General features: G+C 39.6%; 1 protein-coding gene across 5 annotated transcripts in view; it reads left to right on the forward strand.

Annotated features, from left to right (window-relative positions):
• The window catches only part of LOC140476331 (F-box only protein 34-like), a 45,148-nt gene that overhangs the window by 992 nt on the left and 28,544 nt on the right, over positions 1-15,612 (forward strand). Inside the window, exons 2-3 of one of the 5 annotated variants that reach the window (XM_072568767.1) lie at positions 9,574-9,654; positions 12,992-13,096. The exons of 2 other annotated variants lie outside the window; for them this stretch is intronic. The gene's annotated coding sequence lies outside the window, so the exon portion shown is untranslated. Of the gene's footprint in view, positions 1-9,573; positions 9,655-12,991; positions 13,097-13,117; positions 13,379-15,612 lie in introns of those variants that run through there. 2 more of the 5 variants (XM_072568768.1, XM_072568770.1) reach the window with 2 other exon arrangements.

Here is a 15,612-nt window from a genome sequence, read left to right on the forward strand (position 1 = left end):
TGAGAAGAAATGTTCATGTGTTACTGGAACTAAATGTGCTCTTGTTACTAAAATTGTTTTAAAAAAACACCCTATGCAGTGGTATGATTGGGCAGTTTTTCTGTTGGTGATGTTTTGTGGAGTATATTCTATGTAGTCAACAATTGTGTGTTTGCACTTTTGCCTCTAGTTTGAGTTTGTAAATTCAAAGCTTGCACCATGTTTTAACATGTAACTTGTGTTGTCATTCGGTTTGAGTGTTAACATAGGATGTTAGGTCCTATGGCACTGTTCAAAAAACCGTTGGCTAGGTCACAACATTCTTTTCTCTTCCAACATCACCAAAAAAAAAACCTGGTTATTCATTCATATTTAGGATTGTAGGTGAAGTCTGGCAGTTGCATTTGCCAACACAAGTCACTTAAAATAGTTGAGTAAATTTTGACAGCTTGTGACAATATGTTCTACTATAGTGAGATGTTGCAAATCTAGTTGCATTCTCACTGGATATTTGAGATTTGTGGACTAGCTGGAGTCATTGGATAATGGTGAGGAGTTGTAATTCTTGATTTTTAAAATCTTGGACATAGAGATCAATGTATCTATAGTGTAATTTGTGTGTGAGAATGCACAATTTTGAAGAATATCAGATTATTCGGGATGTGAAATGTTTGATTTGAAATCAAAACATTCAGTGTTGAAATGCTATTATTACATTGCACTGACAACTGAAATTTTATTAGTTCAGCTCTGAGCAGCTGTAGCCACAGCATGTTGTAATAGTGTACAAGTGGCAAGAAACTGATATATATTCACTGGAAACAAGACCCACCTCAAGATTTGTTTGCTACTTCATGAGAGTATGATGCACTGACATCCACTGCTGAACAGTATTAGAAAATATGGATAGTTAGGAAGATGCTGGTTTGTTGCTATTCTGCTGTGACAGCAGTTTTTGCATTACTGGCTGTTGTATTTTATCTATGCGTAGAAAAAGCAAGGAGACAGAAATATCATGGACATATGCAAATATGTTCTTTTGCCTGTATAGAGTCAGAGATGTACAGCACAGAAACAGACCCTTCAGTCCAGTTCGTCCATGCCAACTAGATATCCTAAATTAATCTCATCCTATTTGCCAACACTTGGTCCCTATCCCTCTAAACCCTGGAGGAAGTGAGGACTGCAGTTGCTGGAGATCAGAGTCAAGAGTGTGGTGCTGGAAAAGCATAGCAGGTCAAGCAGCATCCAAAGAGCAGGAGAATTGATATTTCAGGCAAGAGTCTTTCTGCTGAAGGGCTCTTGCCCAGAGCATCAATTCTACTGCTCCTCAGAAGCTGCCTGACCTGCTGTGCTTTTCCAGCACCTCACTCTTGTCTCTCCCTCCAAACCCTTCCTATTCATCTACCCATCCAAATGCCTTTTTAAATGTTGTAATTGTACCAGTCTCCACCATGTCCTCTGGCATCCCATTCCATACACGCACCACCTAGGTTGTCCCTTAGGTCCCTTTTAAATCTTTTCCCCAATCACCCCAAACCTATGCCCTGTAGTTCTGGACTCTCCCATCCCAGGGAAAAGACCTTGTCTATCTACCATATCCATGCCCTTCATGATTTTTATAAACCTCTATAACCTCAGCTTCTGACACTCCAAGGAAAACAACCTCAGCCTGTCCCTATAGCTCAACCCCTCCAACCCTGGCAACATCCTGTCAAGTTTCACAGCATCCTTCCTATGGAAGGGAGACCAAAATTGAATACAATATTCCAAAGGTGGCTGAACCAATTTCCTGTACAGCCACAACATGACCTCCCAACTCCTATACTCAATGCTCTAACCAATAAAGGACAGCATATTTAAACACCTCCCTTCACTGTCCTAGCTACTGCAGTTTCAAGGAACTATAAACCTGCACTCCACAGCTCTTTGTTCACCAACACTCCCCAGGACTTTACCATTAAGTGTATAAGTCCTGCTCTGATTTCCACAATGCAGCACCTCACATTTATCTAAATTAAACTCCATTTGCCACTGCTCAGCCCATTGTCCATCTGATCAAGAGATGGAGTGTGGTGCTAGAAAAGCACAGCAGGTCGGGCAGCATCCGAGGAGCAGGAGAGATGAAGAGCTTTGTTTGAAACTTCAACAGGGATGAGGGGGTGGCCCAAGGAGCCTGAAAGATTAAAGGGAGTGGAGCTAGGGGGCAGGTAGCTGCGAATGTGATCGGTAGATGAAGGTGATAGGTCAGAGGGGAGGGTGGAATGGATAAGTTGGGTAATTGGTGAAATCCACATTGATTCCATGTGGTTGGAGGGTTTGATGGTGGAGGAGGATTAGGACTTGCGTGTCTTGGCAGATTGGGAGGGAGAGTTAGTGTTCGCCCACAGGGTGGTGGGTTGTTTTAGTGCGTGTCCCAGAGATATTCTCAGAAATGTAGATTGGGGAGACAGAATGCCAACATACAAGTCCTGGGCTGCCTTCACTGCCAGACTCTAGCTACCATATGCCTGGAGGAAGAAGTCCTCATCTTTTACCTTGGGACCCTCTAACCACACGGGATCAATGTGGATTTCATCAGTTTCCCATTTCCCCTCCCCCACCTTATCCCAGATTCAACCTTCCAACTCAGCACTGCTCTACTTGTCCATCTTCCTTCCCACCTATCCGATCCACTCTCCATTCCAACCCATCACCTTCACCCCCACCTTTATCTGCCTATTGCATTCCCAGCTACCCCCCCAAACAACCTCTCACCACCAGCCCCACTCCTCTCTGTTGCCTTGGGCCACCCCCTTATTCCTGATGAAGGGCTTATGCTTGAAATGTCGACTCTCCTGCTTCTTGGCTGCTGCCTGACCAGCTGTGCTTTTCCAGCACCACACTTTTCAACTCTGATCTCCAGCATCTGCAGTCCTCCCTTCGATGTGATCAAGATCCCATTGTACTCTTTGCTGTCGACTACATTTCCAATTTTGGTGTCATGTGCAAACTTACAAATTATACCTCCAATGTTCACGTTCAAATCATTTATTTCAGTGGAAAAAGCAGTGGTCCCACCCAGCATCGATCCTTGTGGCACACCACTGGTCACAGATGTCTAGTCTTAAAAAGCAACCCTCCACCACCATCCTTTGTCTCTACCTTCAAGCCAGTTCTGAATTTAAATAGCTATTCTCGTGATCTAACCTTGCTAACCAGTCAACCTTGTCGAACGCCTTACTGAAGTCCATAGAGATCCCGTCCACTGCTCTGCCCTCATCGATCCTCTTTGTTACTTCATCAAAAAAATTCGATTCAAGTTTGTAAGACATGATTTCCTACACACACAGCCACGTTGATGAACCCTAATCAGTCCTTGCTTTTCCAATTACATGGAAATCCTGTCCCCCAGGATTCCCTCCAACAACTTTCCCACCTCCGATGTTCGGCTTGGTCTATAGTTCCCTGGCTTGTCCTTACCACCTTCCTTAAATAGTAGCACCACATTAGTCAACCTCCAGTCTTCCAGCACCTCATCTATAACTGAGTCAAATATCTCCGCAAGGGGCCTAGCAATCACTTCCCTAGCTTCCCACAGAATTCTAGGGTACACCTGATCGGGTCCTGGGGATTTATCCGCCATTGTCCGTTTTAAGACATCCAGCACCACCACCTCAGTAATATGGGCATGTTTTCAAAATGTCGTCATCTGTTTCCCCATATTCTGTGTCTTCCATGTCCTTCTCCACAGCAAACACTGATGCAAAATCCTTGCTTAGTATCTACCCCATCACCTGCAATTCCCCACACAGGCTGCCTTGCTGATCATGTTTGTGACAGTGATTTGAAAATTCTAAGGCTCTGCATTCAAAAAGCTTTGCACTTTCTTATAGACCATGACTTTTGTCATAAATGTTTAGTGTATTGATATCAATACATTAAATGAAAATTACACTTACTCTGGTTTTGTGTAATGCTCCTCTGATTAAAAGCGCTAACATGACAACTCATCATTATTTCAGGTTGCTCTACCACCAAAAGTAGCAGACTAGTGGGCAGTGCTCATTTTTGAATCTACCTTTCAGCAGCCCTTTTAAGCTCAGAAGCTTAAATTTGTTTGAATTGCTATGTTCTTCTGTTTGAATTTGTGGGTGGCATCTTGGCGTATGACAGTGGCTGTGACTAGCTTTTCTTTTGAACATTTTGACATTAACTTAAAAATCGATGTCCATGGGTCTACTTCCCACTCTTCTTTTGCTCGTCAGAGGAAGCAAAAAAGTGTGTGTGTGTTTTATTGAATCCCTTTTGGAAGTGATTTAAAATTTATTTCCATTTTGGAGATTATACAGTCATAATAGACTCTATCTTTTTAAAATGTCTGATAAAATTTGACTAGTTTTTTGGTATTACTTTTGGAATTATTACAGTCACTGTGTATCCAACTAAGATAGGCGCAGCAGATCAGGCAGCATCCAAGGAACAGGAGAATCGACGTTTTGGGCCCCCTCACCCTTCTTTGGAATTCCTGAAGAAGGGCTGATGCCCGAAACGTCGATTCTCCTGTTCCTTGAACGCTGCCTGACCTGCTGCGCTTTTCTAGCAACACATTTTCAGCTCTGATCTCCAGCATCTGCAGTCCTCACTTTCTCCATCCAACTAAGATATTTTAGTAAGATCATTTCCCAAACCTGGGTGCAAAGTTGCAGTGGACATTTCTTTTTACAAGATTTGTTGGTGTGTTGGCATGTTAGTAATGTGCTCTTCCAGGTTTAAAATTTAGTAATCACAGTATTAGTAAATATCTGAGAAATCTTCTTAATAACAAGAGTTCTTGTTCTCTTTCTGATGACTTTAGTGGGAAAAATCTATTTTAATGTTCTATTTGGACTCTAATATTCAGCAAGGAGCACACTGTAGATGTGTTTGGGGTCAGCCTTAACTTATTGAATAATCAAAAAATGAATAGTTTTATCAAACATGAGGTCTGTAAGATACTAAAGAGGATTTGAGGTATATAAGATATTAAAGGGAGTAAACAGAGTAGATATAGAGAGGATGTTTCCTCTTGTGGGGCAATCTGGAATAAGCAGTAGTAAATTTAGGATAAGGGTAGTAGATTTAAAACTGAGATGAGGAAAAATTGCTTTTTCATTTTTTAAAATTTAATAAGGTTATAGCATTTGCATGTTTGCAATGCCCCGTATCTAAGAAGGATTGGAAGATTATTACTAGTGCCTCCACAATTTCCACACATACATCTTTTAGTGTCCTTGGACATTTTCTTGCTGCTTTGACCTTGAACACATTTTGACTGCTAGATCATATTAAGCATATTTTTTAACTTGTGTGGAGTGTCTAGAGTGTTTGTTTTCTGTTTTAAAGGTGCTATAAAAATGTAAGTGTAGTGTGCCTTGCAAAGTGCACTGAATTTATATTTAATCATGTTTGTCATAGAGTCATAGAAATGTACAGTATGGAAACAGACTATTCGGTCCAACCTGTCCACACCGACCAGATATCCCAACCCAATCTAGTCCCACCTGCCAGCACCCGCTCCATATCCCTCCAAACCCTTCCTATTCATATACCCATCCAAATGCCTCTGAAATGTTGCAATTGTACCAGCCTCCACCTCATCCTCTGGCAGTTCATTCCATACACGTACCATCCTCTGCGTGAAAAAGTTGACCCTTAGGTCTCTTTTATATCTTTCCCCTCTCACCCTAAACCTATGCCCTCTACTACTGGACTCCCCGATCCCAGGGAAAAGACTTTGTCTATTTATCCTATCCATGCCCCTCACAATTTTGTAAACCTCTATAAGGTCACCCTCCACCTCCGCTCCAGGGAAAATAGCCCCAGCCTGGTCAGCCTCTCCCTGTAGCTCAAATCCTCCAACCCTGGCAACATCCTTGTAAATCTTGTCTGAACCTTTTCAAGTTTCACATCATCTTTCCGATAGGAAGGAGACCAGAATTACACACAATATTCCAACAGTGGCTTAACCAATGTCCTGTACAGCCGCAACATGACCTCCTAACTCCTGTACTCAATATTTATGTTTTTTTTAATTTTCCTTGTTACACTGTGCATTAAATAGTTGAGCAAAATATTGGCAAAAATCATCAAAAAAACTTTTCTGTTCAGAGCTCCTAATATCAATTAGATACTCATCTGGCAGCAGTTTACTCTTTTTTTAAAAATAGGAGTACATTTAATGTTAAAAATGGGTGACATTAGTGTCTGCTGCTGTGTTCCCAAAATAGGTGCAGCACTGTTATTATGATAATAAAGGTTCCTTTGCACTGCCCTCCAGTATGGGTGGGAAGCTCAGATGTCCTTTTACCTTTATACTGCATGTTGTGCCTTCTGTATGATATTATTTGTTTAGTGTTGAACTGAGGGAATTTCTCTGCTCTGGACCCATACACAATAGGAATTAACATGAGGCCACCCACAACCTTATTTCACTTAAGACTTCATAACCAGCATAAGGAGCAGGCATTCATTCCATCATACTGACTTGGTGAAAGATGTGTTAAGCCTAGTATGAAACCCAGTTCCTTTTAATGGCATGTCTTTAAAGTATTTCACTTAAAATCACACTAAAATCTCTTTCTACAAATAATATCCTGGAGTGAAAGGCAATATTTTAACCTAATCAAAGATTTTAAATGTTCTGTACTATATGTCCAAAGAATGTTAGCAAAGAAATGTCAATGAGAAGTGTGGAAATTGGTCAAGATTTATCCAAATGCTTGGTACAGGTGCACTGAGAATTCATTTCAATCAATGGTAATTCTTGGTTACTATTTGAAGAGAAGCTGTTTATGAGAGTAATAATCATAAAATTAGCACACTTTAAAAAATGAGAAGTCATTATTACTTGTACAAGGATACTTTATGTTGTCTGAAAGATGCTTGATGTTTGTGTAAGAGACTGGTTGATAAAATTAATGCATAATTTTAATGGCTGTATGGCAGCAATAAAAGGACTGTTTACGTCAGAATGCAGAGAATAATGTTTAACGTTTTTAGACTACAGGAATCTAAGGAACACTTTTTTTTCAGAGATAGTGTGCAAAATAGCATTGGTTTTCTGCAAGGGTGCTGACAGGTGACCTCCAAAGTTCTCACAATGATCGAGCAATTGCTGTGATATGGTTTTCCATTTTCATTAGTGGCACTTTTAAATCTGGTGCTCTGTCAAGGGATGGCTTGGCTGCAGCAACAGTAATATCAATAAACAGGTTGACAGCCAATCTCATTGAGCGATTCACAAACATACTAGAAAGTTAAAAATTTTCAAAACTTATCACTTTTTAAAAAAAATTTTCAGATGGCAAAATAAATGAATGTGTTTAAGGTTAAGGTAACTCATAAAGAAACTTTTTAAAAAATGAAATATTTGGAATTTTTAGTCACTCTGGCAAAAGTTGATATTCTAAAACAAAATACAAAATGAGCTTTTCAGGAACAGTGAAGGTGTTTAGCATTAATTGTGCAATTCATACATGTTTTAAAAAAAATAATTACAACTCAGTCAACAAAGTCTGACTTATTCAAGGGATTATTTAGCAAGAACAACAACATGAGTGAAAATTGTCTTCGGTGTGCAGATGCTTGAGCAGCATAAAATACTGAGCTTGCAGATGAATCCATGTCAAGAATAGAAACAGGCCATTCAGCTCTTTAAACCACTCAGTAAGATCATGGTTGATATGTATCTGACTTCTATGTTCCCATATGCCAGTGTTAAATTCTTGATTTCTTTGCCCAACAAGGATCTTTCAATCTGTCATAAAGATATTCAGTTTTCCCTCTCCTGAGACAGTGTTCCAAAGTCTCTAAAACCTTAAATCAGTGTCTCCTTTGTTCTGCAATCACCCACAAGAGTAAACATTCTTTCCACGTCCATCTTGTCAAGACCATTGATAACCTGATAAACATTGAATTCAGCAGTTTCAGACCATGAACTCTTTTGATTACACCCCACAGTACCTTGTTTATGTGGGTTTGTTCTGCTAAAAACACTGGGGGAAGAGTGTTTTGAATGAATTAGAACATGTGGAACAATTCTGTTGTCATTTCTATTAGTTATTTGGATTCTAACACAAACTGGAAGGCATTTTTCCCCAAAGAGCTTTAGTGAAGGACTTACTTGTACATTTAAAAGACATATCAATAAGTGCATGAATAAGAAGTATTTAGGATGATATGGGATGAGGGACTTTGGGTAGTATGGTCAGCATAGACTGGTTGGACTGAAAGGTCTGTTTCCATAATTCAATAATTCTTAGGTATACAAGAGGGAATATTGGATGCTTGTGATAAAAGGACAACAATAATCATGGGTTATTTTAATCTACGTATGAACTGGAAACCAGATTGAGTATACAGAATGATGTTAAAATAGTTTTAGAGCAGCATGTTCTGGAACCAACCAGAAGGTGGGCTGTATTAGACTTGTTGTTGTGTAATGTGGTAGAATTAATGACCTTAGATTAAAGGCACCTCAAGGAAGCAACAATGATCATTTGAAGGAGAGAGGAAGTGGCTTTAAGATGTGTATTTTAAATTTAAGTAAGGAAACCTACTGGGCATTAAAGCTGAAGTGGCTGGCTGGAATACTGCAAGATAGAGAAGCAGTGACAAATGTTTAAAGAGATGTTCTAGACTATTCAGAATAAGTTTGTCTTTCCTATAAAGAAAAATCCCACCCATCAGCGTAGGAGTAAATTACAGTAGATGATGGAATCAGTGCTGAAAACAACCAATGGTGGAGATCACAGCAAGTCAGACAGCATCCATGGAGACCGAGTGAGCAAGCTATGGACACCATCTGACCTACAGGTCTTCAGCATTGGCTGTTTTCACCCACCATCAGTGGTTGAAGAAGGAAAAAGATGAGTAGTGGTCTTGGTTAGAAATTTAGTGAGTATTTCCCCTTGCAGTCTTTTATAAGTAAAAATTGATTTTTAGTTTGATTTAAGAACGAAACAACGAATATGGTAAGGCCCCTGGTACATATTTAATATTCATTACATAGAGTCATATACAGCATGGCAACAACATGAGAGGGAGTACACAGAATAATTTAAGGGGAAGATATGGCAAAGCAGCTCAGCCAAGTAGTATACTCCACCTGTGTGACATGGGATACTTCCAGTGACCAGGGTGTCTGAACTGCCTCTCTAGCTACCCAGCTGCTCCCACTCTCTAGCCCTATCTCTGTAGCCCTTGAACTTGATTACTGTAAAATATATATTCACTGGTCTTTTGAAACCACCTATCGATTTCACCTCCCCCACTCTCCCAGGCAGCACATTCCAAATCCTAACAACTGAGTAAAGAAGTTCCTCATCTCATTCCTCGTTCTCTTGCTGACAGTGTTCACATTGTGACTCCTAATTACTGACATACCAATCATGAAAACACAATATCCTTCTTTCCCCTGTCAAAATTGCTGATAATTTTGAAAACCTCAATAAGGTCATCTCTTAATCTTCTCTGCTCCAATGAGAATAAGCCCAATCTCTCTAAATTTTCCTTGTATTTAAAATCGTTCATTCCTGGTATCAATCTAATAAATGTCCTTTGAACTCTCTCCAGGGCTTTAACGTCCTTCCATAAATAAGGTGGCCAGAAATGAACACACTACTCCAAACATGGTCTGACCAATTATTTGTAGAGGTATAGTATCGCTTCTTTACTTTTACACTCTTTGCCTATATTTATAAACCAAAGGATCCTATAAGCGTTTGTAACTTTTCCAGCTTGCCTGTCCACCTTCAGAGAGTCATGCACATGAACCGTGAGGTCACTCTTCTCCTGGAATTCCCTCCTTAATAGTATTGTAGGTCAACCCACAGAACATGGACTGCAGTTTACCACCACCTTCTCATGGGCAATTTGGGGCGAGCAATAAACACTGACCAGCCAGCAGTGTCCACATCCCACAGATGAATCAAAAAGGAGTACTACCCTCAAAGTTAGACTTCTGAGCCTGTATTGTTTCTTCTACCATCACAGTCCACTGTGTTGAAATTCATCTGCCGAGTGTTTGCCCATTGGGCGAATTTTTCAATTTTCCTTTGGAGTCACTCAGCATCATCCTCACAATTCGCTATTCTCCCTAGCTAGTATCATCTACAAATTTAGATAGTTTGCTCTCAAAACCCATTTCTAAATCACTATATAAATTTGAAAAAAGCAAGGCTCACAAAACCAATCCCTAGGGAACATCACTTTCAATTTGAGAAATCTGGAATGCCCATCTATACCTACCTCCGGTTTCCTGTCTTTTAGCCTGTTCCTAATCCATGCTGCCAAGGACCCATCAATCCCAAACAATTCTATTTTGCTAAATAACCTACCATGTGGCACTGTATCAAATGCTTTCAGAAAGTCCAAATATACAACATCCACAATGTGTCGCCTTGTCAAAGAACTCAATTAAACTTTTCACCCATAACGTTTCCTTGACAAGGCCATATTAACTCCTAGTGTGTAACATATTTTTTTCTGCCTGTATACTCAACTTATCCCATATTATGGTTGCTTAAAACTTCTTAATCTCTAGATCATATTCAAATATTTTAACTCCAGGTGTGGAGTGTCTTGATATTTTCTATCTTAAACGTGCTACACAAATGCAAGTATGGTGTGTCTTGCAAAGTGCATTGAACTTACACTTGTGTTTCTGTCCTTTTTTAATTTTTCTTGTTACACTATTCAGTGCATAAAATTGTTCTGCAATCTAAACTCTTGATATATTTTAGATAATCATCTGTCTATAGGTGGGTGTTTTTTTTAAAAAAGAAATTTATTCCACTATACTGTGGTTCACGTGATTACCTGGAGATGATTACTGTTTAATTCTGCTTTTTCATTTGATATTTAACTTCTTATAATCCCTCAGCACAACTCTTTCTTTTTTCCCCTCATTCTACCTGTATTGCTGGTGTCAATGTGGAGTACCAAAACTGGATCCTCCCCTCACCACTGCAAGTTCTTCTCTAGCTCAAAATGCATAGACTGAATTCTAGCACCAGGCAGATAACAGCAGCACCTGGGCTCTTGCAGCCTGCGCAAAAAAACTGTGTAAATCCTCCACATGGTCCTCTACCACCACTACATTCCTTTTCATTCCCTCCCACATGAATGGCTTCCAGTACTGCAGTGCCATAGCCTGTTAGCGTAACTACTATTTTAAAAGTCAAAATGGTCAGTGGAGATATTCTACTGTTGGCTCAAAATTCTGGAATTCCGTCCCGAATAGCACAATGGGAATACCTACATCAAAAGGACTGAATTGGTTTGAGAGCAGTTCATTATCACAGCTTCAAGGCCAAATATGGATGGGCAATAAATACTGGAACAGTCAGCTGAGTCCACATCCCCTAAATGAACAATAAAGGTTGTCCAATGGTCCATCTGCAAATAAGGGGAGCTCAAAAAAAATCCTGCAGCACCAAACCTGTTCTCTCTATGAAAATCATGAATCCCAATCTGAATAGACAATTTATCTTGGATACCACATTTAATTTTTCTTGCTGAAGACACCACTGTGTTTCATTGTATTGAGTGCATGTTTGTGTTAAAAATGCCTCCTGCTTTATTTCTGAATGGCAAGATGATTGTACAGGAGACTCAGTATCAAGGACATAATAGTCCGAGTTAAGGTCCTTCCAAGAGCAGTCGGGGGCTAGCAAGTCCCATAGAGCTGTGCCCCAGCAATGCTTCCTGCCCATTCTGCACTGTGCCTGACACGCACTGTGCCATGTGTGAAGTCACGTCTTTTGTGCTGCTGTTCCACAGTATACTCCTGCTCACTCAGTCACTCAAACTCTCTGGTGACTTTCTGCATTTTTATGTCTGTACCAGTCGATTGGGATGAACTGGCTGGTGTCGATAAAGCATTCCACACCGTTCACAAAGCAGGTTTCTGTTCTGCTGTAGAGCCATTGGCCTGGTTTATCCATACATTTATCCTGCCAAGGGAGAGGGCAATAATCAACCGGACAGGAGTGATGTGTTGGGACCTGATAAAATTTGACATATCAAAGAAATCCGAGGGAAGTGGGGAACATTTCTGGCCTGTAGTGACTACTTTCAAATAGAGACACAATAAACTTGCTTGTTACGGTTACATTAAACATCTGTAAGGGGAAATTTTGGACTCTTTCAAGGTCAAATCATTCAATTTTTGCACAACAAAGTAATGGGAAGCAGTCAACAAGAGAAAGTAACATACATGAGGCTCGGTGCTTAGCACTGCTCCAGTTTCCTTTCACAATCCAAAGATGTGCAGATTAGATGAATTGCACATACTACGTTGCCCATTGTGTTCAGGGATGTGTAGGTTAGGTGCTTTAGTCAGGGGTAAATGTAGAGTAATGGGGAATGGGTTTGGATGGGATGCTTTTCAGAGGATTGGTGTGGACTTGTTGAGCCAAAGGTCCTGCTTCCACACTGTAGAGATTCTATGATATGATATCAGCACAAATGATCCAATTCAATATACTTCATATTTCGGTGATCTTTCCAACCTAATGCATCTTGCACAATCATCTATATTTTAATGGGACAGAGATTTGATGATCAAAAAAAAGAAACAGGTGTTTTACTCTCAAATTTATCTAGTTGGAAAAAATCAATTTTTAAAGAAATTAATAACAAAAGGAACTCTAATCGAACATAGCTGCAAGTGATCATGCAGCAGGGTGGAGTTCAGGCCACAGTTCAGTCAAGCATGATTTTATTGAATGACAGTAGGCATGAACGTCTATATTGTTCACGCTGACTCCTCATGTGGTGTAGTGAAGACTCCATTAATTTTGATTGGTTTTATATTGTGGATGTAGTTACTAATAAAAACATTGTTTGCAAATATAGTATCTCAGAGTAGATAAAGAAATAAATTAGCAAGGGACAGTATGTGCATGAGAATACTGTCACCATTTAATAAGCTCACTTCCAAGTTGTGCCTGTTTCTAACTAGAAAATAAATTGCTTTTATTTTTTGCAGCTGGTGCAAAATATTGGAATTAATTGTGCAAAACGACCATAGGAGTACCTTCACCACCCAGATTGCTGTGGTTCAAAAGGCAGTTCTTCAGCACCTTCTCAATAGGTATAAAGTCGAGGGTAGTGTCAGAGACACTGGATCTCAAGAATTTTTAAGAAATCCCTTCTTGCCTAATACAAATGATTAAATCTTGACAAATAGTTTTGTAATATTTGGAACTGTCTTAAAAAATATGTCCAATAATATTAATCTGCACATGTACCAAATGTCTTACTATAACGAGTACAATTGCACATCATACAGTGTGTTTGATGGTAGATAACCTCAAGCTTGCAACGGAAGTTGCAGATGTTCCAGATCGAAGAGAATATGCCTTATCTCAGAAAGGTATTATTGATCCAATTAACTTTCAGCAATAATCTGTTATCTTGCATGATTTATTTTTCTGCTGTCAGCCCATGTTATCATATTCTTTTGAATTTTGGTGGAATTCAACCTGCACTTACCTCCTGGTGTAGATTAATAATACCAGCCCTCTGAAGAGCATCCCACCCAGACCCATCACTCACCCCTAAGCACTGTTGCCACTCTGTGCCCATGGTAATCATGTGTCAGAGCAATTTTGCTGTTTCTTAGATCATGTTTGCTACCAGATTAGTAAAAGTTTTAACTGTACTTGGTTCACTAGATTAGTTGCAATAGATACAAAGACTGAGATGATGCAAATTGAGAATTTCTGTATTCTGGTTAGATAACAACCTTCTTGAGAACTAAGAGATCATTTCAGCGATTAGTTAACTCACCCATGACTATGGAGGTGGAAATGGAAAAAGGGTGATTTCCTTCCCTAAATGATGTTAATGAACATGATGCTTTTTACCAATAAAATGGTAGTTACAAGATCATTAGTTGATGCAGAATCTTTGGAGTTTTTTTCATTTTTTTTCAGTTTACAAACTATTCCAACATCCTTGCATTCTTGTTTATGCATTTTCCATCGTGTTAATTTTACCAGTGATATAGATAACGCCCAGAGTTAGGTTTATGTATCATGGGTAATTTCAGCTCTTCCTGCTATCTCACAGTTGCAGCTCTCTGGTGTTCAACATGGGTTTTAAATACTCAAGATAGTGTGTTTTTAAATTCTTGTAAGAGAATCGTTTCTGCCAGTCAAAATTGCTTTGCTTTACCCTTCTAAATGCACTGTGTATTTGCCTAGGCTGTTTCCTTCGGTTTCAAAACATCTGCCTATATGCTTCAGGAATTCACTCATTATCCGTAGAAAACTTCTCTGATAATGATGCATAAATTTAATGGGCTCCACCTATCAACTTGTTCTGTTTTCCTTTGGCCATTTCATTTGTTTTGCTACCTTTTCAAACAACTAAACAACTCCACATCCTTTCCATCAAATTTTAGTACGGCTTGTACAAATTTAAACATTTCCTTCCTTGACTTTAGATTATGGAATTGTATCCTCATCAGAGCCTGTTTCTTATGAAGTCACCTTTTTGTTTGAACTTCATCTGCCTAAGCTTGCATTCTTGTTTCAGTTCTGTTAAAGTACCTACTTGAGATGGCCAAGGGAATCCCTGATGGACTTGACTTGTAAGCCTTTCTTGGTTTGTCCCAGAGATTGTGCTCTGTGGTAGTCTGGGATATAAAACTCTTACAGTTTAGTTTAAATTATTACCTTTTACTTACCAATGGCGTCAATGTTACACTATAACATTGATACTTACAAGCCAGACTTGAGCTAAGGTTCTAAAACCATTAGCAGAGTAGTAGTGCCAGCTCTTACCCCTAAGAGCTCTCTCAGGCTACTCTCCTAATTGCTGCGAACAAGCTGTCTTTATACAAAATTTGGTATTAAAATTACAAAAACACCACATGTCCTTAATCAGATAAGCAGCAATAAAAAGGCAAAAAGTTAGTCAAGTAAGAGAGTTAGTCAGGTCTGAGTACACTTGACTAATTAAGCTACGTGCTCATCAAAGTGGGAAATCTTGATCCAGCCAGGCCCCAAATGGCCAGTTGCTTTGGCTAGATAACTCTTCCCTTTTAACAGGGCATCATACCGAGGGCCTAGTCTAAACTATATGGGAAAGGTAAGAAGGTAACCCCGCTCAGATAACATGTCCAGTATCATGTCTTAGAAAATGGCTTTTTCTTTCAAAATCATTTTGGATCTCTAGAACGTAAACTAAATTCATCACGTTCCCTAGAGCTCGAGATCCAGGAATAGCGCGCACACACATTCAATCTAAGACAAGCCACTGTTCACTCAAATCAGACCACAGAGTTCATCTTTCCACAGGCTTCCATCCCCTCCCCCTCCCCGAACCCTTCACTCAGTGAATGTAATTTACAGAGGAATGTTCTTTTTTTCTCTCTCTCGCTCTCCCGCATGCTCTCGTTCTCTCTCTTTCACAGACACACACACACACACACACATATCTTCCAACTTCCTTACTATGTCAGTTTCAGTCTTTGTGTTTTCCTAGCCTGTAAGGGTAATGAGACATTCACCATTCCAGAACAATCAGAATGAGGGAGCTGAGATTTATAAATTCAAATCGGCTCAGTGTGGTATATGTGAAGATATATCAGGATTGTTCTCT

The sequence above is a fragment of the Chiloscyllium punctatum genome, chromosome 4, assembly GCF_047496795.1.
Source record: "Chiloscyllium punctatum isolate Juve2018m chromosome 4, sChiPun1.3, whole genome shotgun sequence".
NCBI classification, from domain to species: Eukaryota; Metazoa; Chordata; class Chondrichthyes; order Orectolobiformes; family Hemiscylliidae; genus Chiloscyllium; species Chiloscyllium punctatum.